Source organism: Canis lupus, chromosome 4 (assembly GCF_011100685.1).
Source record: "Canis lupus familiaris isolate Mischka breed German Shepherd chromosome 4, alternate assembly UU_Cfam_GSD_1.0, whole genome shotgun sequence".
Classification (NCBI taxonomy): domain Eukaryota; kingdom Metazoa; phylum Chordata; class Mammalia; order Carnivora; family Canidae; genus Canis; species Canis lupus.
This window is the reverse complement of record NC_049225.1, coordinates 22,458,139-22,479,988: the sequence shown is the minus strand read 5'-3', so window position 1 is coordinate 22,479,988 and position 21,850 is coordinate 22,458,139.

Below are 21,850 nucleotides of genomic sequence, written 5' to 3'. Positions count from 1 at the left end.
TCTAGATGAAGTTCAAGAGTGGAATGGAGAGGGCCAGGGAGGGCAGGGCGAGCACTTGGGAGGCTTTTGCAACAGCCCAGGTGCGAGAGAATGAGTAAGCCAGCAGCAAACAGGTGCCAGGCGTAGGCTCAGCCAGTCTCGCTGCAGGAGGCCAGAGGGAGATGTCAGCAGTGTGGGCGGCTGGCAGAGATTTCTGGAAAGAGAAGGAAGGCCTCGACCAGAGGCAGAGGAGAGGACTCCTTGAGGCACTTGAAGGTGTCAGCACGCCCAGGTGTCATCTGGAACAGGCTCCGCGCTACCCGCCTCAGAGGGGGTGAGCCCCCAACACCGGCAGGCTCAACAAGAATGGTCAGACCCATTTGCTGGGCCTTTCTGACGTCTGCAATGCCCTGTGGCGGGAGCTTTACTGGAGCTCTCTCCTCAAGCTCCGGGAAGGAGGCCTCAGTCTTCCTATTTCACGGACGTGCACACTGAGGCTCGGAGGGCTGAGCAGTGGCACCAGCACCCCAATCTGTTAGGCCACCTTGCTAACAACCATGACACACCCAATGCAGATGACCTGCTGGCAGGGACAGCTTGGCATCGGTGGGGGGGCCACCAGGCAGAAGCAAGCCGGGGCAACGGGCCTGGGAATCTGTGGCTCCTCGGACCGCCCAGGGGTCCTGGGCACGTCCAGGTTTGGGAATGGATGGGTCGTGTGACAACGGCAGTAACTCTGAGCAGGGGCGTGGAGCAGAGGCGGCCTGGGAAGGCATCGGGCACAGTCCTGGGCCCCCTCCCCTCACGATGGACCTCCCGGTGGGTGCTGTCGTCCCCAACTCACAGAGGAGGAGCCGGAAGCCAGGAGTGGGCAGCCAGGGAACCAACCGCAGAGGTCCCCAAGTCCAGCCTGTCACGTTCACCTGTCACACGTCCCCCTGGGTCCCGGGCACCCAGTGGATGGGGCAGACGTGGCCACTGCTGAGAGACAGCAGAGAATGAGGCGGGAGCAGGGATGAACAGAGACGCCAAGGAAGTGAGAAATGCCGCAGACGGAGCGGGCGGGCAGGGAAGCAGGTGGCGCCGAGGCGGGAGACGGAGCAGATGTTCCCAGCAGCTGTGAACTCCCAAGACGGACGCTCCGACTGTCCCCTGCACCCGCGCGGTGGCCACCCTGGTCCGCTGGGGGAGGATCAGCAGCAGGCTGGGCCAGACTCCCAGAGAGACCCCCACCCAGACCGTGCGCCCTGGGCCTCAGTGTTCTCATCTGGGCAATGGACCTCACACACCTGCCAGCACTGTCAGGCTCTGAGCCACCAAGGCATCTCCCCCGCACCCAGCCGCCACCGCCCACCCGCCCGGCCCCCGCTCCCAGCTCCCCGTGGGAGCTGCAGCCCACTCGCCGCCACCCTCCCGGGACCTCCAGCTTCCTTCCCGGAGGAGGAGATTAGCGTGGCCCCTGCGCGGGGATGAGTCGCAAAGTCTTGAAGTAGTCCAGAGTTTAAAAGCACAGAAATAAAACCAAAAGGCGAGGCCAGAGACGGCCTGCAGCCTCTTGGTTGTCCCCAGGCAGACCCTCACTGCCTGTCCTGGAGCGCAGTCGGTGCCTTGCGGCGTGACAGTAGGGTGGGGAGGGTGCCGGGGGACCCATCAACATATTGTACCACCACCCCCAGCCCCAGGACTTCCTGGCCTCCAACCCAGCTTTGCCACTTCACAGCTGTGTGGCCCGAGGCAGGTAACCCAACCCCTCTGAGTTGCTCATCGGTAAGGTGCAGATGAGCTCGCCCACTTTTCAGAGCTGGGGTGAGAACTGGCTGACCCTGCAGCTGCGGGGCCCCCACCCGTGGTCCAAGGTGACCCTGCAGCTGCGGGACCCCCACCCGGAGCCCAGCACTCCGTGGTCCAAGGACAACCACGTAGCTGAAGGGACCACAGACAGGGCTGCCCCTGCCCCTCACGTCCACCTACGGAGGGCAGCTGGAAAGCAGACCACACAGCCCTGAGGGCTAAGACGGCAGGGAGCCCACGCTTCTGGCTCCCAGGCCAATGCTCCCTGGTCCCCCAAAGTCACTCCTATCTCCCCCGGAGATGCGACAAATGCCTGCTTAAGTGGGCGCAGGAAAGCGCTTCACGGGGCTCTGGAACCGCCGCTGTGTTGTTGAGGGTGAAATATCAGCTTGCCCCGGGCCCCAAGTGGGGCACCTGCCTGAGAAGGTGCGGCCGAGGTGGGACCCAGGCTCCGGGGGCCCCGCTCCCCCTGCCTGCTGACCATCAGGCCCCCCATTCCCTGGCAGAGACTCCAGGCTTGATTAAGCTGTCACGGCCACTTGCAACGTCACTTCAAATAGAGTCCAAAAGGGACAAAGGCTACAGGAACCACAGGTCCCTGAAACAGGCTGAACCTGAGGTCAACGGCCTCCTTGGGTCTCTAATTCCAGCCAGCTGCGCTGTGGATGCTCAGCCCGCCCAACCTCACACGGGGGAGGGGACACTTTACAGGCCCTGATGGATTAAATCGATAAACCACCAATGCCAATCTGGCCAAGGGCCAGCTCTTCACAGTGCTCCGTGCTGAGGGGAGGACTGCACGAACCACTGCGGCAGAAGGGAGGAGAGACAGAGGAGGAAAAGAAGGAAGAGAAAGGCCAGCCAGGGAGGGGGCTTGGAAGCAGGCAGCATGTCCTGGCCTCCAGACCTCCTCTCTGGACCACATCATGACCCATATCTGCAGCATCCCCTGGGGTCCCGTTATCGGCCTCTCTTTCCCACTTCCTGTCAATATGGCTTCAAGCAAAGTCCTCTATCAGTCATTTACACTATAGTAAGAATTTGAAGCTGGACCAGACTGCAGAGATGCCCTGATCCCATGTCATTTGGGCGAGGATCAGCAGCTGAGGCTAGGAGAGCTAAATGCCCCTAGGCATCCGTGGCCAAGCTGAAAATTTCTGAGCACTGGGCCTATACCATGGTCTTTGTGCTGCACAACCTCCTCATGCCAAGGTCTTGCTTTGGTGAAGAGTCAAAGTGTCTAACTTGGTGGAGAATAAAGGCATATATACTAGTGCTGGCCAAGGCTGGCTACCAGAGCAGGAGTCCTGCAGGGTCCCCTTCTTCAGGGTCCTTGGGTCTGGGCAGTGTGGGGCCCTGGCAAAGCCCCAGGCAAGCAGCCCTGCTCACCTTCTATTCTGGATTCTCAGGGGACCTGGTTGTCAGGAAATCTGTACCTTAAGGGAGGCTGTGTGGCCTGGGGCCAGCCTGGTCTCTTCTGAGCCTCATTTTCTCTGTCTGCTCACAGGGGACTCAGAACTGACAATCTGTAAGTGACTCTCTAGCTCAGACACTCTCTTCATCAGGGTCTGTGAGGGGAGAACTGCATCTTTGACAAGCCTGGGGTCTAGAGTGCCTAGAGGCACTCTAGCCACCCCCAAACTGCTGGATGGGCCCTGGGGTTCCACCATGAACCCCGAGCACCCTTCATTTTCCCACCTATAAAATGGAGAAATAGCAAGTGTGGATCTCACATGTGGGAGGCTCTGCACTTCCAGAGCCTCAGAAGAGGAAAGGGGGAGCCTCTGCGGGGACCAGGGGACATAGGCAACAACCTGGGGGCCCCTGATGCCAGGCTGGATGCTGGGCCCTGCCCCGCTGGTCCAAGAAACACCAGCAACCCAGCAACCTCTGGTCTGCTGGAGAGATTTTCCCAGCATTCACTTCCCCTGGGACCTTGAGGAAGAGCTTCCCCATGGCATGTCCCTGCAGCCCTCCCCTGTAAGTGGCTCTGAAGCCCTATGACCCAACTCTAGGGACCGTGACAGCATTTTCCTCCCGCCCCTCTCTCTCACTGGGGTTTGTTGAGTCTTCACACATGCCTACCAACCACTATGAGGGACACAGGGGATACACGGGGAAGCGCCAGCCGTCAGGAGGCTGCGTCCCCCCCCTGGGTAGACAGAAGGTAAAGAAATGAGAGAGGTTTAATGTCAACACGCATGAGGATGTTAAAATAAATGGCCCCATGGCCCAGATGCCTCAGCAGGGAAAGCAGACCCAGAGCCCTGCCGTCCTCTAGTTCCTGACCTTGGCAGACAAGTCTCATAGACCCCACAACTCTTTCCAGCTGAGCCTGGAGGCAGCCTCCCTGCTCCTTCCTTTCTGCTGCTCCGGGCACCCGCCAGCCTGGTCACTGGAGTCAGCAAGCGAAACGGGGTTCACGTGTCCCCAGAGGCCTGAGGGTTACAGCTGAGCCGGCTACAGGAGGCTTCCTAGAGGGAGACGTCTTCACCTAGGCCTTGGAAGAAGAACCCGGGTAGTTGGAGGGAACAGAGAGGATGTTCCAGGTGGCAGGAGCAGCGTAAGTCGAGATCTGGAGAGAAAAACCTGCACAGCGTATTCAAGGACAGTGAGGTCAGGCGTCCGGCAGAGGAGAGGGAGGCGGAGGGGCAGGTGGGGCGGGGCGCCCAAAGCCAGGCCGGTGCCTCCCCTCTCCCCACTCTGCCTGGTGGAACCTGGAGCCCCATCGCCTTCTGAACCCACTCCCCAGCCTGGAGCGGCGCTGGGGGAGCCTGGGGTGAGCAAGGGGCGCTGTGTGCCAAGGAAATTTTCGACCTCATTAGAATGACATGTCAGTGCCCACCCTGAGTTGCAGGGTAGATGCCTGGGATGCATAAGCCATCTCCTCCAGCCCCGCGGCAAGGGTGATTTACAGCCACGTCCAGTCCGGTCCAGCCACTGGTCCAGGGACAGCCACACCACAGGGAGAGGTGCCCTCCATCCCTGCCTACTGGAGACCAAGTGCAGGACGGCGGGCTCAGACGCCGGGGCTTCTAGGGTCCTAGGATGCAAGGGGTACACGGACCAAGGACAGGTGCACGATGCCACTCCTTTCCCTACCCCTGGGGCCCGTCCCCAGGAGACAACTCTCCACCCACACTTTCCTTCAGAATCTATCTTGGTTTCCACCTCTAACAGGGAGTCACCAGGATTTATCCGAAAGACCTGACCAACTGCGTCAAATGGCAGGAAACCTGTTCAGAGGTCCCACCCAATGCTGATACGCTAAGGGACTTGGGCAAGCCATCCCTCTACTCAGGACTCAGTTTCTCCATCTGTCACCAAAGAAGTCAGACAAGAGAGCCTCTGGGCCTCCAGCAATAACTCTCCCATCACTTCTGTCTGGAGGAGGCCAGCTGTCTGGCTGGCACAGGGCTATGGAATCATCTGGAGTCCGTACCCTGTCCTGGTGCACTCAGAGCCTAGCCCAGGGGCTGACCGCAACCTGAGAAGGGTCAAAGGCCCAGAACCTTGGGCTTCCATAGCTGGAGGGGCCTTCAAAGACCCTACGGTCCAAACTCTGCCTTTCCCAGATGGATAACGGAGGCTCAGAGAACGCATTGACTTGCCCAAGGCGGCACAGCAAGCCCCCCACCGCCAGGACTTGAACCTCAGTTGAGATCTTGGAGATGTGGCTCATGGGTACAAAGGCTGTTCGTACTGTCCCATCTGTGCCACTCGCAGGGAGTCCCTGGGGTGAAGGGAGGGTCACTGGGCCCTGGTGGGTGGGGCCCACAAGAGAAACAGAAGAAATAGCCCCCGCCTGCCAAGCACCTGCAGTCAAGACAAGAGGAGGAGATTCTAGTGGGAAACAGGAGCCAGGGAGTGTACTCGCCCACCTAAGGTGCTCCCGTCAGCTCCCCACTGCTGTCAATTCCACCGTAAATGAAGTGTCCCTTTGGGTTAAAAACTGCCCTCTTTATAGAGGAGGTTACAAAATAATTTCCTAGCATCTCAGTATAAATGAATTTGTCAGAAGTTCTTCTGAAAAATTCTTGGGGCAACAGGGGCCCAAGATCAAAGAAAGGATCCAAGGAGAAAGACCCCTACTTCCTCTTGGGATGCAGACAAAAGCTTCTAGAATTCTCTCCCCATGGGCAGCCCTGTGGCCTCATATGTTGGTTGACAGCTTGCCCCAGCACAGACAGACAGACACACACACACACACACACACACACACACACACACACACACACACGTCTCATGGCCAAGGCCAGAGTGAAAGCACCAGCCTAGCAGAGACCTTCTCAGGACCAGAGCAGACTTTTTCAGGGGTGGGGAGCTGCATGACCCTGGGGGCGCCCACGCTGAAGCGGTGGAATGAAGAGGGGACTTGTCCATCCCCGAGAGGCCGGGACACTGGACCACTCCCCGTCCTTCCCTTCCTCCCCCACGAGCTGGCCTGAGTGCAAGTCCATCGTGTCCTCCCTGCTGCTCCTCTGGCCTGCTACCGGGGCCCCAGCCTTCGAGGGTGCTGTTTGAGTGGCCGGGGCAGGGGTGGCCCCTCGCAGGGGCTGATAGCCCCCTTCCTCAGAGCTCCAGGGCCCCTGAGCCCCCGCCGATCAGGCCTCGGCCCACTCCTGGTGGCGGGACCCCTCGTCAGCACTCACGGGGGCACAAGGAGCCGTGGCCTGTGATCTGGAAAAGGACAGCCAGGTCCTCCCTCCCCGGGCAGCCTCCCACGTGCCTGGCCTCGGTTCCCACGTGTCCACTTGGCTCCCCACCTTCGTGCTTCTGCTTCATGCCCTGTGTCCCACCTCCTCTCCTTCTGCCCCTCACTCCCTTCACCTGCCCCCTCCCGTCCCCCTGTGCCAGCCCCAGCCCTTCGGGAGCTTCCAGAACTGCTGGATGGTGTGATGAGGGTAACTCTCAGTGCTCCCCAGTGGAGCCCACTGGGCCTCCTCCCCTCCATCCCCTCCTCTCACCTCATCTGTCTCTGGGTGCCCAGCCCTGCAGGCCCGAAGGCAGGCAAGAGAGGGGAGAGGAAGCCACACTCCGCCCAGGCACTTCCCTCAAACATCCAAGGTGGGTTTTACTTTCCCCATTTTACCTACAAGGAAGCAGAGGCCCAGAGACACGAAGAGACCACCCGGCCCAGCTGCAGCCTAAACCCAGGTCTGCCCGCCTCCAAAGCCCAGGGCCTTTCTTATCTCCACTTCAGCGAGCCAGACAGCTGGGCTGACGGCCAGCCAGGGCTTGAACCTGCAGCCCTTGGGGGTCTGAGCCAGGAGGTGCTCACGAAGGCGTAAGGCACCATCGGACCCACCGCTGGGGTCGCCCAGTGCCAGGCCCCAAACAGAAAGTCAAGGCTGAGGTTCCCTGGGCTGCAGGAGTGGGAGGGAGCCCCGCAGGAGGAGGGCAGCCAGTAGAGGCTGGAGATGAGCCCGGGGGAGCCAGGCAGCACCTGCTGGGGCTGGGCTGGGGAGTCCCCAACAGTGTCAGACAGGGGAGCCTGGGGCTGTGGGCTGGGGTGCTGGTCACACCGCCTTCCCCGGCTCTGTTACCCCCAGTGCTCAGCCAGTGGCCAGGGGCAGCCTGGCAGAGGAAAGGGCTATAAGTCCTAAGGGGCAGCTGCTGGGCGAGGACAGCCAACCATCTCTTGGGGCAGCTTCTCTTGAAGAGAGGCGGGAAGGGCACCCCTCCAAAGCTGCCACACTGACTTCCTGGGGCAGAGTCCTTGCAGGCGTTGGTAGCTCCACCTCACACAGAAGAAGGGGTCCCTCTCCCTCACCCCAGTCCCTCCTGGGGCAGCGCCAGCAGTGCTCAGCACCTCATCTCCCCCACTCCCCCACCTGGGGGGACAGGACAGTAGAATTGGCCCCAAAGCAGTGCTCCTGGCTGGGGCAGGGATAGCGGGGCCTCAGAGCAGGGCCCCACCTGCTGAGGCCAGCCTGTGCCTCAGGCTCTGTTCCCACAGGTCCTGGCAGGAGCCCCCGACCTACCAGAGGCCCAGAGACTCATCACTGTCACCACTAGGTGGGTCCTGGTCCCTGGCCACCCCAGGTGGGGCTTCCCGTGGCGCACCTGCAGACAGCCTCCTACCTGGGGGACAGCCACCTGGGGCGGGGTTGGGGCCAGGCACTGAGGCACCCCCAGCTGGATCCAGGTGCTGAGGGCTTGGAAATTCTCTTCTCCTCCTATTGTAGGTTCTGTTTTCTTCCCTGCTGATCCCTTCCTCGGGCAGGCTTTTCCTGAGGTGGGCAACAGGCCCGGCAGCTCCAGGCTGCATCCCAGCAGCATCCCACCAAGAAGAAACACCCTCTTTCCTAATCCAGTGAAAACCCAGGCTGGGCTTCCACTGGCCGGGCCTGAGGCCTGGAGGTGGAAGGGGCCCACGAGAACAACAGGGCCTGGGGATCCCTGGGTGGCTCAGCGGCTTGGCTCCTGCCTTTGGCCCAGGACGTGATCCTGGAGTCCCGGGATCGAGTCCTGCATCAGGCTCCCTGCATGGAGCCTGCTTCTCCCTCTGCCCATGTCTCTGCCTCTCTCTCTCTCTCTCTTTGTCTCTCATGAATAAGTGGATAAAATCTTTAAAAAAAAAAAAAAACAGGGACTGAGATGAGGTGGGTGAGGAGGGGGACCAAGGAAAATCCACATGTTGGAAGCCAAAGAAGGTGGAGGGGCCATGGGAAGTCATCCTGGCAGCAGCCCGGTTCCCTGGCCAACACCAGCAGTCACAGGCAGGGACAGAGTGGCACCCCCAGGCTTGTCCAGCAAAGCGGGCGGAGACCAGAAAAGGTCAACGTCTCAGAGGCCAAGGAAAGATCAGGTTTCCAGAAAGAAGGCATGGTCACGTCAGCTGTGGCCACAAAGCGTCCACTAGATTGGGCACCAATGGTCGCAAGCGACTGTGGCAAGAATGGACACTACAGGGCAGCCCGGGGGGCTCAGAGGTTTAGCGCCGCCTTCAGCCCAGGGTGTGATCCTGGAGTCCTGGGATCGAGTCCCACGTCAGGCTCCGGCATGGAGCCTGCTTCTCCCTTTGCCTGTGTCTCTGCCTCTCTGTGTCTATCATGAATAAACAGATAAAATCTTTAAAAAAATAAATAAATAAAACCATTGGACACTACATGATCTGCTGCCACCAAGGGGACACCATCCAGGACCATCCAGGGGTGGGGCTGGGGGGGGATCCTGGGAGGAGAGAGTGTTGGGGGGCAGTGGGGACCCTGATGGGGAGCAGGAGGCAGGGAGGGGATGAGTGCAGCAGGGGAGCAGCGGGGGACAGAGCAGGGAAGACCCAGGAGGAAACGACAAAGGGAAGGAGACGGAAAAACTGCTGCCACAGAGCTCTCCCTGCCCACCCCCCACCCCCCCCCATGCCGAAAGTTAAAAATAGGTTGCTGGTGAAAGACAGACAGAATGAGAGCAGGCATCTGAGGCAAGAGGCAGGGGAGCTGGACCAGGGTGAGCACCCGCAGGCCTCAGCCAGGACGCCTGGCGCTGGTCTCTCCCGCCCGGGCCCCCACCCGGGGCTGAGGACCTGCTCCTACCGCGGGAAGGACGCACCCCTGCTGCGTCGGGCTGGCTCTGGGCACCCAGACCCGGCAGGGTGGATTACAACCCCACTGCTCAGAAGGGAAAACTGAGGCCAGTGGGATTCCTGGGGCTCAGAAGTAAAGGTGCAGCCCCCCGCCACCCTCACCACCACACCGCCCGCCTCCGAGGGCCCTCGCAGGCTGGCACCCAGCATCAGGGACGGCAGAGGAGAGGGTGGGGGCACGAGTCACAGGAGATCGGGCCACACGGGCGGGTGGGTGGCCTCCGCCTTCCTGCGTTGGCAGCTCTGGTGGGGGCACCTGAGCCCGGGGGTGGGGTGGGGGTGCGAGCTCTCGGCCCAGTGCTCCGCAAGAGGCAGACAGGGGCGCTGAGAACCGGGAGCTCTTTCTGTTCCCAGCCCGGCCTGCCCCTAAGCAGCTGGTGGCCCGGTTAGACGCCCCTTCCCCGGGCCTAACTCCCTCCTAACCCCGTGCCCTTCCTGCCTCCCTCCCGGGCGCCTGGAGGAACTAATTAGTGGTTGGTTTGCAGAGGCAAAGCCCCCGGAACACGGAGGTGATCAGCCTCGGCCGAGACGTCGGGGCGGGCTTCTCTGCCCAACTTGAGGGCGTCATTACCTGTGTTAGCAGACAGCGTGACTATTGGATGCTGGAATAATCTCATAGGTTTGTAAACAGCCTTTCTTCCAAGGCTCTGAGAGCTTCCCGTAGCCAGGAGGTCAACACCACGGCAGGGAGAAGCGTGGCCCTCCACGCTCCCCTGAGGCACAGAGAGGGGAGGCCTCTCGCCCAGGGCCGCACAGCAAATCAGCGACAGGGCGGGAGTCCGTGTTCACGGTCTGCTGGGGCCCCGGGGCGGGGGTCCCACCTTCTGTGTCCTCGCCAATTCTCTAGGTCTCTCTCCAGCCATCTCAGGACAAGCCCACCCCTGATACTTGTCTCGTGTTTTCTATCAGTTTTGATCCCCGGGTTCGGGCAGGGCTGTGGGATTATTGCTCCCATAATGCAGGTGAGGCTCAGAGAAGTGAAACCCCTTCCTAAAGATCACACAGCAACGGCAGGGAGAGCCCCGAAATCCAGGTGTGTGGACTCCCCATCTGGTGGGCAGGAGGAAAACGAGGAGGAACGAGGTGGCCCAGCTGGCGAGGAGACCCCCAGGGGCCGACTGAAGGCGGGCAGCTCCCCTCTTTGTGCCTCTATTTCTACAGCTGCTGCAGAGGGATGGGGCTGGGCATCAGCCCTGGGGTTCCCTCTGAATCTGAGGCCGCTGAGGTCTGGCCCCTGAGTCAGGCCCACTGGAGCCCCCACCCCCAGGGCGTTGGGGTGAGGGTGGGGCAAGCCCTGCGGCCCCGACACGTCTGGGGGGTCCACCCACTGCAGAGGGGAGAACCCAGCCAGAAGGCTGGAGGCCCGGCCTCGTATCACGGCCGGCAGTGATCTTGGGCCAGTCCCTTACCTTCCACTCATCTGCTCCTCATCTATTGCATACAGGACCACCTAGGTGTCCCTTCTGGCCCTGGGGAATCATGACAGATGCTCCCCGGGGAGCAGCTCACGCTTGGCTGGCTTGGGCACCCAGACATGGATGAACATCGGCCCCCCAGCCTCTCCGGGCCACCAGGCTACAGAGAGACACCAAGGAGGCCCTGTTCATCTTCTTGCAAAGCAACTGTCCCCAGAGCTCTGGCCCAGGGTGGCCAGCTCCAAACAGCACTAGCAGCCCAAATCCCTGGTTAAGGAAGACAGATGGGCTCCCCTGGGCTGCAGGGGAGGTAGGAGGTGAGTAGGACTGGAGCCGGGGGATCAGTCAGATGGAGGCGGTGGTGCTCGAGGGGGACAAATGATGAGGAGAGGGACGACGGTCCCCAGGCCTCCTCCCGAGAAGCTGCCTTCAGGGCACCCAGGACTGCCGCCTCATAGGCTCTCGGAGTGGGTGCAGCCCCATCCCCACCCTTCTGACCTTAGGGAAGGACCAGCAGGTCTGATCTCAGCCCAATGGCCCAGAAGAGTTGGGGGAAGGAAGCTAGTCCTGACTCCCCATCACCGGGCACAGCGCTTCAGTTTGTCAGGATCTCCCCAGACCATCTCCCTGGAGTCTCCGTGAGACCAGTCCTCTCACTTCGTTTCACAGCTGGAGAAACTGAGGCCCGGAAAGGGCTGGAGACTCTTACCCCATCACCCCGGATGGGCCTGAGCTTGGCCACGGACTTGCTGGCTGCCCCCACCCCTGGCTCCCAGTCTGTAACCTGAGTGAGCAGGAGGCCCTGCGAGGAGGGATGCTCCCTCAAGGCCTCAAGGCCCGAGAGAACCGGCCCTCTGGCCCCCATGTTGATAACAGATGGGCCCTTCCATGGGGTGGGGGAGGAAGGTGAGGAAGGGGGGGAACATATCTTCTCCGAAGGATGTATTACAAGGTCAACTAAAGGGGACTGTGTCCGCCCCCCATGGACCAAGTCAATGCGGTGTAAGTTGGATTCCAAGAGATGCCAGCAGCCCAGTGGCCCCTGATTCCTTCACACGGAAAATGGGGCTAGACAGTCCCCCTGGGGCACAGGGACAGGAAAGCAGGGAAAGGGCAGAATTGGCCAGAAGGCTTGGGCTTGGCGTGTTGTTGGGACAGGTTAGCCAAAGGGGATGCCCCTCCCACCACCACCACCTCCACCCTCCCTGGGCACCCGTGGGAACTGGGAAAGAGACAGCTCCCTCCTCCACCCAACACAGGCCAGAGGCTCCCCCCAGCACCCCTGCACCTGAGCCCACTGCCCTCACCCCATTCTGTGGCGCCCTGCGGGGAGGACTGCAGGGAGGCAGTGCCTCTGCGGTGCAGGACAGGGACTTCAGGGCTTCGGGAATGCTGTTCTGCAATTCAGTGCCTCTGAGCCATGGTCTCCTGACCTGTGAATGAGAGACGAGACCTCCCTCCTGGGCTTCCTGAGATTAGGACAGCATGTGAAGTGTCTGGCACCTGCTAAACTCTCCACCGCTCCTACCTGTACGGCCGGGCCTTAGCCAAGCTCATGTCCTCATTGCTTTACCCCAGGCTCTCATTAAGGGTCTCCTGGCTGATGGCCTGATGCCAGCCCTTGCTCCCTCCCCTCATTTGTCTCCTGTACACACTGCCATGGTGAGCTTCCTGAAATGCCCACCCAGGGTGGCTCAGCGGTTTAGCGCCACCTTTGGCCCAGGTTGTGATCCTGGAGACCCGGGATCGAGTCCCGTGTCGGGCTCCCTGCATGGAGCCTGCTTCTCCCTCTGCCTGTGTCTCTGCGCCTGTCTCTGTCTCTGTCTCTCATGAATAAATACATGAAATTTTTTTAAAAAATGTTTTAAAAAAAATGCTCACCCAAGTCCGGCCATTTCTGGGCTTAAAAAATCAGTCCTTGATGTGAGATGAAACTAAAGAATGATTTTGAACTTCGTTCAGATGTGGTCACGATTATGTTTAAAAAAAAAAAAAAAAGAGTCCCTAGCTTTTAGAAATGATATGTGATTTGCCTCAAAATAATCTGAGGGTTGGGGGAGAGCTGAAAGGAGCCTGGCAATTCGTTCATTGTCGAGCCAACCAGGTGGTGTGTCTATGAGGACCATTATACCAGCTCCCTGCTTTTGTGTGTGTTTGAAATTTCCTATAATAAGAAGTTTTCAAAACGTGGAGGGAGAATGGATGAAAACATGCCAGAATGTGATCATTGTTGGTGGGCACAAGGGAGTCATTATACCACATACTTTGGGGTATATTTGTACATTTTCACAATGAAAAGTTGTTTCGCTATTGTGTTCCTAAAGGCAATTCTGTGTGCCCCTCCTTGTGCCCCAGGATGGAGCTCCTTAGCACGGCTCCCGGGTCCTCTAGGACCTGTGCCTACAGCCCCACCACACTCGTCACTGTCCCAGCTCCCTGCCCCCAGTTCCTGCCTGTACCTCATACTCTGGGATCGGGAACTGCAGTCAGCAGCCAGACACTCTGGCCCATGTCCTGCCCCCATGCACCATGCTCTGTCCCCTTGATGGCACACCTCGAAGCCCCATCGGCCAAGGGGTCTTAGTTGAGCCCCAAAATGGCCTTCTCTAAGGAACAGGCCCAACTTCTCCTCTGGCCTCCACCCGGATGGAAGTCCTCCCTGCTTCCTTGCAGTCCCTACCATCCACGCCACGCAGCCAGGGACCCAGGCTTCAAGGGGCAGGGTTTATCTCTGTCTTCATGCACCCAGAGCCTAGCACCAAGCCTGAAGCTCAGTTATTGTCCATGGAGTATCTATCGGGAGGTCCCATGTAACCCCAGACATCATCTGGCTGCCCAAATCCCAAAGAACTGGGATCATTTCCTGAGGTCACCCTGCCCCCTATTGGTGGAAAGCAGCTTTGCAGGGATGGGTGGAAGCAAAACTGGATTCCTGGCACCCTCAAAGCCCGTAGGTCATGCAGCAGAGCTCTGACTAGGCTCAGACATGGGGGAAGCCCGCCAGAGAAACACGCAGAGCCCAATACCGTCAGCCTCTTCTTCCCACCCCTCGGGCCTCCCATGTCAACCCACTGAAGACCTTCCTTAGGAACATACGCTCCCTCAGGCCACCTGACTTTTGCTTGGCCCCTCAAGCGCATACCTTGTCTCTCCCTGGACCTGGCCAGCTCCTGGCGAGTCTTCAAGGCATACCCTGAACATCCCTCCATGTGGACACCTCACTGTCGCCCACGTGCAGAGTTACTGTGTCACTCTACTACAGCCCAACCACATCCCTCAAGGGTAGCACTTGTCGCCTGTGTTACTGGGGTAACCACCTCCTTGCCCGGACCAGAGTCCTTGAGAGAGGATACTTGGTCTCAGTGTGGCAGAGACCCACTAAGAACTGAACTCGTGGGTTTGGTTTCTACCACTATTGCCAAAGCTCCCTGCTGCCCTTGGGGAGGAAGGCTGACTCATCAGACAGGAGGAGGTGGCAATTTTTATCTCCCTTAGGAAGAAACCAAGACTTCCTATTTCTAATGTCGAGAACTATCCTGTCCAGTATGGCAGCCACCAGTCCCATGTGGCCCTCAGACAGCTGAAGGTGGCTGACCTGCCCCCTCCCTCATCAGCAAGGACTTCTGCTCAGACGGCTGGAGCCATCCCAGAATGGAGTACTTAAGGCAGTGAGCACCCTATAACTGGGGGCATTCAGTGCTCCCTGGGGACACCTCCTAAAAATCAGCGGCCACCTCCAAGTGTGCTCAGGACTCTCGGGTGACTCCTAAGCTGTCCTTCAGACCTCCTGCCATTCAACAACATTTCGTGAGTGCCTGTCTGAGCCAAGTGCTAAGCTGAGCACCAGCAATATAATGGGGAGGGACCATTTGATCTCTGGGGGACAAAAATCATCACTGTCGCCACCACCCTGATTGAGAACCACTGTCCCAGCCCTTTCTGCTAGGTAAGCATGGACCCTGGGAGAGATGGGTGGCAAAGAGGCATTTGTGTTGGGGATAAAGGAAGGGAGCGGCCCCCTGCAGGTGGCTGGTTTCAGGATTTCCACTGGGCAGATTCCTCTGTCCTTGCCCACCGGCGCTGAGGCTGTGCGCCCCTGGAGAATTGCTGAGAGGGTCCTCGGGGAGCAGCCCCAGTTGCTGGGGGACAGGACACCCCCCACTTTGGCCTCAGAAAAGACGTGTTGCTAGAACAGAAGCTTGGCAACAGAGCAGGGACCCAAGCCCGGACAGCAGCGCCCCCTGTGGCAGACGTTGAGGCGGGCAACCTGGAAAAGGAAGCAAGACTCTAGGCTCCTGGAGAATGGAGGCTTTCCTTTAGGATGCCGTAAGCCCCTGGGGTTCGTGTCCACCCAGGGACACGGGGGGGAGGGGGAGCCCCCCAGAATATGTATTGCACTTCCAGCCATTTTCAGGGGTGGGTCTCTATCACACTCTAACTTGAGAATATTTTAGGTGACACTACCTGTGCATCCCAAGGGTGTGAAGCCTTTATACCTGCAACTATCATCTCAGTATCCCTTTCCCCTCCTTCCTGCCACTGGTCACAGTGCTCAGCATGGAGAAATCAAACAAGAATAGGTGAGGATGGAAAGGAAGGAGGGAGGGAAGGAAACTCGTCCTTGATTATCATGCAGCTGGGAAGATGGTGCCTGAAAACAGACACAGCCACCAGAATTATGAACTCAGAGAAGCTTAGAGCTGGAAGGGATCTAGGGCCACAAGTGGAGAGCTCTGCCCCATGCAGCTATCCCTCCAGCAGCCCTAATGGGGTCGGTGCACTCAGCTGCTGCCATGCAGGGTCAACAGAGCCCTCTGCTCTTGATGGAAGCCCATCCCATGTGGGACAGGCATGGCCGGGTTAGAGTTCTGCTAACCCACAGAAAAACATTAGAACTGAATAGACAGAGCATTGGTGTGACTGCAGACAAGGTACAAAATTCATGCCCCACATACACACCCAACAATAGCCAATTAGAAATGTAATGGGAAAAATATCCTATGCACAATGGCCAACCAAGACTATAAAAAACCTAAGAGTAAACTTAATGAGAAATGTCCAAGTCCTATGCAAGGAACACAATAAAACTTTACTGAAGGACATAAAGAAGGCTTGAATAAATGGAGTGATATATCATGCTCCAGATGGGAAGACTCGATAATAGGAAGATGTCAATTCTTCCCAAATTAAATCTATAAATTCAATGCATTTCCAATCAGAACCCTAAAGGGATTTTTATAGAACTTGACAGGCTGGTTTTAAAGCTCACTGGAAAGAATAAACAAGGAAGAATCACCAAGAACATTTTTGAGAAAAGAAGAAAAATGAGATGAGACTTGACCTACCAGATATCAAAACATGCTGTAAAGCTAGAGTAATTAAAACGGGGCAGAGTTGATGCATCAAAGGAACAGAACAAAGACTCCAGAAGCCATGCTATGGGGAGCATGGGAATTGGGCAGTATGCAGGAGCAGCATTCAGGCAGGAGGACATGATGGGCTAGTTGGGATACCAACAAATAGTGTGAGAATTTTCCTTACCCCCTTGGAAAATGAAACAGTAAGTATTGCTATTGTTGTTGTTGTTGCTATTAGCGTTACTATATCTCACATGATGCCCCAAAGTCCATTCTAGAGAGATCAATAACCTGAACACTTTTTACCATCTGTCCGATATTTGTTCATCTCGGTGTAAGGAAGTTCTTTCTAAGCTAGACATGAAATCCAGAAACCACAAAGGAAAAGTCAGACAGATCCAACTATCTAAAAATTTAATGTTTCAGGGACCTGGGTGGCTCAATCGGTTAAGCGTCCGACACTTGACGTTGGCTCAGGTCATGATCTCGGGTTGTGAGATCGAGCCCCAGGTCAGGTTCTGCACTAGGCATGGAGCCTGCTTGGGATTTTCTCTCTTCCTCTCCCTCTGCCTCTCCCCTTGCTCCCCTCCCACCCACCCACCCATCCCCACCCCACCCCACCCGCCGCCAGTGTAACATTTCGCAGTGTCACTAAGCTAAAAAGCAAATGAGATTCAGAGAAATATTTACAACATCTGTAATAAATGAGGGGCTATTGTCCTACAAATCAATAAGAAAGGACTATCTTGAATTAAGAAAAAAAAAAAAAAGATTGCAGGCAGGTTGGTGGCAAAGGGAGGAAAGTCTAGGGCATGTGCGTTGAAGAGGAGGTCACCGAGGGCCATGGGCTGAGTCCACCAGGGACCCCTGAGACACCGTGTAGAACACACCAGGATTGCTCACCCAGGGGGCAAGGAGGCGGATTTTACGCAGTAAGCCCTGGTCCACATTGGTAGAGAGCCAGGTATTACCCTCCTACTCCATCTGTCTAGACAGAGCTTGTTCTAGGGACCGAGAACGTCCTCAGGCAGAGGGAGCAGAGAATAACAGTGGGCAGACTGCGCAGGGGACCTTCCTGTGGTTGAGAGGACACAGGCACGGTGCCAGGCACTTGTCACGGAATATCTCATTTAGTCATTGCAAAAACCCTAAAAGGCAACTATTATTACTATTACTCCCATTGCACAGTTGAGTAAACCGAAGCTCCAAAAGTGAATTTGCCCAAGATCCCACAGTTAGGCCAATGGAGGAGCGGGACCTCAGGGCAGGTGCTGCTCCAGTTCCTGTGGTTGCCTCTGCGTAGTGACCCTCAGAGGGCACAGAGCGGCGTGGAAAGGTGCCTCTTACCTTTCTCTTTATGCCCAGCCGTATTACCAAGGCTGGGGTGGATTTACTGAAGAAAACAGATTCTGAGCCTCAGGGCCCTTCACCTGAATGGGATCCATCCAGGAACCAATCTGGTCCTGTGTGTTTATGAAATTTGCAAGAGAAAGATGTTTTGATATTTTAGATACAGTGGGCTAAGGCCCTAGTCTTTTGTCTCTCAGTGGAGTCCCCTGATGTTGCTCATCTCAAGTTGGGTTGTGTTAGACTAGATGCCCCATGGGCTTGGGGACCTGGTGAAGGGCAAGCTGAGTTGGGGAAAATGCTTAATTTGGGTTCAGGAGGATAGGTACACATATGTGATTCTCAGTGACTTCCATCTAGATCAGCTATTGGTGGCCATTCTGGTTGTAGGAACACCTTCCAGAAATAGTCCTACCTCCTGCTGGATTGACTCATCAGGTGAAGACAAAATGATGCAGGGTCAGACACCATGACACGAATGCATCCCTTGGCCCCTGGCAAGGGGCATGTGGCTAATGCGGGAGAAGAAGGCTCCTTATGTACACAGCCAGCATCTAACCTCTAGAACATTCTTGCAGTTGTCAGTTGTATAGTATTTTCATTTTCAAGCATTTTCCTTTTCCTTGACTTCTGGTAGAAAGAGACATCTTCTCAGAGCTCCTGGGTGGCTGATTCAGTTAAGCATCTGACTCTTGGTTTTGGCTCAGGTCATGATCTCGTCCTGAGATTGAGCCCACATTGGGCTCCACACTGGGCATGGAATCTGCTTAAGATTCTCTCTGCCTCAAAAAAAAAAAAAAAAAAAAAAGATTCTCTCTCCCTCTGCCCCCTTCTCTCTCTCTCTCTCTCTCAAATAAATAAATAAATCTTTAAAAAAGACATCTTCTCCCTTCATATTAGCAAAATCTCAATAATTTAACATATTCAGTTATAAATACATGGTTATTTTTTTTGTATTGCACAGATAGAATGCATCAAAATTTCATTGTTGGTCAGATCCAGCTAGCAAGTCTGTACGTGTGTGAGGTCAGTTTACACATCTAAACTATGAACAAAATAATCAGCTAACATAATTACCACAATTTACCTTCCTATTCTCTTTTTTAAAATGCTAATGAAAACTATCATCGTATGAAGCAATCAAAATGTAGATGAAATTGTAGGAAATAAAAACTATTAGAGATGTGTGTCAGGCACCTAATTAAAATATTATATTATTTCTATGAACTCTGTGATGTTTATGGTAGTTCTTTTAAATTTGCAATTTGTTTTGTGACTGCCTTTCTCCTTTTGAATAAAAATTCATATTTGAGCTTAAATTCATGCAGGGAGATTTTTTTCCGGACTTTGTGTTATTTTGCCTAAAGAGGGCCTCCACAATTACATACACATTAGACTTATACAAAAATTCTGGATCTGCCCCTACTTCTTGGAAGAGGTAATTTATTAAGTCATATTAATGGAGGGATGAAATTCTAGGAGTAGAATAGTAGGATCAGAAGACAGCCCCCAAAAATCCAGACATTATGAACATCTAGACTCAATAAGGGGGGCTCAAAAGTTTCCCTGGGCCAGACCATGCCCCTGGAGCCTCCATATGCCTGACCCACTGTCCCACATGATGTGGCATCCCATGAGCCAGCAATCAACTTCTTTAGGTACTCCACCATGGAGGTGGTGAACTCAATGGTCCTTCATGCAACTCATCAGGTATTTCCAGCATCACTTCCCAGGCAGAGGGTAGAACTGCACTTCTCCATTCCATCTGAAGCTGGGCACAGCCACATGAGCTAAAACTTAAGATCCAATGCTAATCCATCACATCCCCATCCCACCTCTCTAGTGATTAGTAATTGTGGAAATATAGAAGACAAGAAACCTCCACTGGCCTAGGTTCCTCTGTGATTACAATGGATAGACTCCATTGGGTGGAGCTAACCTGCATTGGGTATTGTGAAAGAAAGAAGCTTTTCTTATGTTGAGCCACTGAGATTTGGGGGCTTATCCATTACTGCAGCATAACTCACCTCATCCTGACAGAGGTGTTAAATGGAGGAGCTCAGGCTGCTTAGCCCAATGTGAGGCCTTCAGACTACTTGTTAGGATGTCTGTTCATATTCTACCCCCAGAGAGCATGGCTCGTGAGTCAAAGCATACCCTGCTGGGGCGAAAGGGGCTGCAAGGGATGTGTGACACTTCCAACAGGAAGATGACAGGGCATTTTCACTTTTACCAGGACATTGCTCTTAACCCTTTCGCACTCAACATGTGGACGGCTGGATAAACATTCCTGCTCAAAAAAAGGGAAGGAGAAGGAGGCATGCAGTAGTCAGTGGGCCTTAGCAATTCTGAAATCCAGCAGGGCATGATCATCATAAGATCCTGGATCGTCCTGCCCCCGGGCAGCCCAGTCCTGCTCCAGGGAGTCAATCTTCCATAGCTCTCGGCTTAGGACACTAAGTTCTCATAAGAAATGCTCCTATTTGAAATACAGTAGCTTTTTCAGTCTGAATCCCACTCCTCGAGGACTTTTCCTTTTCAATTGTCTCTATCTTTTTCAGTCTGAGTGGGTAGTGCTATTACCAATACAATACTCTAAAAAATTGTGTGAGGTTCTTATGAATCTTATGGAGGTTTATTGTAGTAGACAAAACTTCCAGCCACAAATCTCCTTCAGAGAGGCCCTGCTCTACCTTGGGTTGTGAGTCAGGGCACTGCAGAACCATGTCCTCAGGATTTTTAACAGCCTTCCTGATTGGAAAAGTTGGTCTAAGAGTCATATCCTAAAGATTCTTCTAGAAGACCTGTTGTCTATCTGAAAGTATGACACACAGCCTTAAATCTCTCTAAGGTCGTGACAAAGAGTCTTACAACTGCACCCCTGACTTGATTTTTACAGTGAAGTCATTTCTTACTTTGAGAATCTTTGGCTAGCTGGAAAAGCTGTGCTGGGCCCTCCCTGTTTTCTCTAAACTCTGCTCAAAAACCAAACAGGTCAGAGCACCTGGCTGGCTCATTTGGTAGTGCATGCAACTCTTGATCTTGGAATCATGAGTTCAAGCCCCACAGTGGGTAGAGAGATTGCTTAAAAAAAAAAAAAAAAAGAACCAATCAGCTCACTATTCCCTCTTTTTTTCAGTGTTATCACAGGAGCTAGCAAGCTCAGCACATGCTCAATAGGTACCCCTTCTCTCTTCCAGGTGACTTCAAGAGACAATCTTCCTTAGTCCTCTTTTTTTCCAATAATTTCTTCACTGTTGCTTTTTTTTTAATTTTTAAAATTAAAATATAACACATATATAAAATAGTTCATAACTCATAGAGGTAGAGCTTGAAGAATTTTCCCTGGCTGACATACCCACATACCCAATACACAGTCAGAAAGAAAACATTACCAGAAGCCCACTTACAATTTTTCTGACACTAACTTCATTGGGAAATGATTGTCCTAACATTTCACACTCTAGATCCGTTTTTTTAAATCTAAGTTTACTGAGATATAATTTACCTATTCATACTTTTTGGCAAAGGCATCCAGTCATTTGATCACACCACAATCAAAATATAAAATATCTTAATTACCTACCAAAAAAGTTTCCTTGTGCCCCTCAGTAGTCTGATTCCACCCCCACCCCCTGCAGCCCCTCACAGTCAACCATGAATCTTTGCCTAGTGTATTTTTCAGAATGTTATATAAATGGGATAATATTATAGAAAGTAGACATTTGAGCTGCTGTCACTTAGTGTAACACGTTTGGGATTCATCCACTGCCCTGAATGTGTACTCATTTCTTCCACAGTGTCCTTTGTTGGTAGAAATTTTATATGTTGGGATACTGGCTTATCTCTTTTTTTCTCTGCCTTATAACTTTGTGCTTTTGAAGATTTATCTGATAATTTCCCTGCCATGACAATATTCTTCCTTTTCTTCAGTTAACTTTATGGTTAGATAAATGTAAGACCTAAATGTGAAAGCTCTCCTTTTATGTGAAGTTAGTTTACAGATGGCCAAATGGGAGAATATATTTGCCATAACAAAAACGGACAAGCAATTAACATCTAGATATAAACTCCTGCAAATCAACTAAAAAAGAGAATACTGTGAATTCTTAAAAAAAAAAAAAAAAAGTAAGATTAGAAGGCACTTTACAAGCAATAAGCCCCAAGTGCTAATAAGCATATGAAGAGGTGCTCAGAATCATTAGTAATCCGAAAACGCAAAGTAAAACAGTGAGCTATCATTATGCCTGTTAACTTGGCAAAAATTAAAAAGCTAGATAATGCCAAGTGTGAGTATTATGTGCAAGTAATGTAGGGGAACAGGAACCCTTCCTCACATGATGCACGTGACATAAGGACCAACACAGCCACTATCC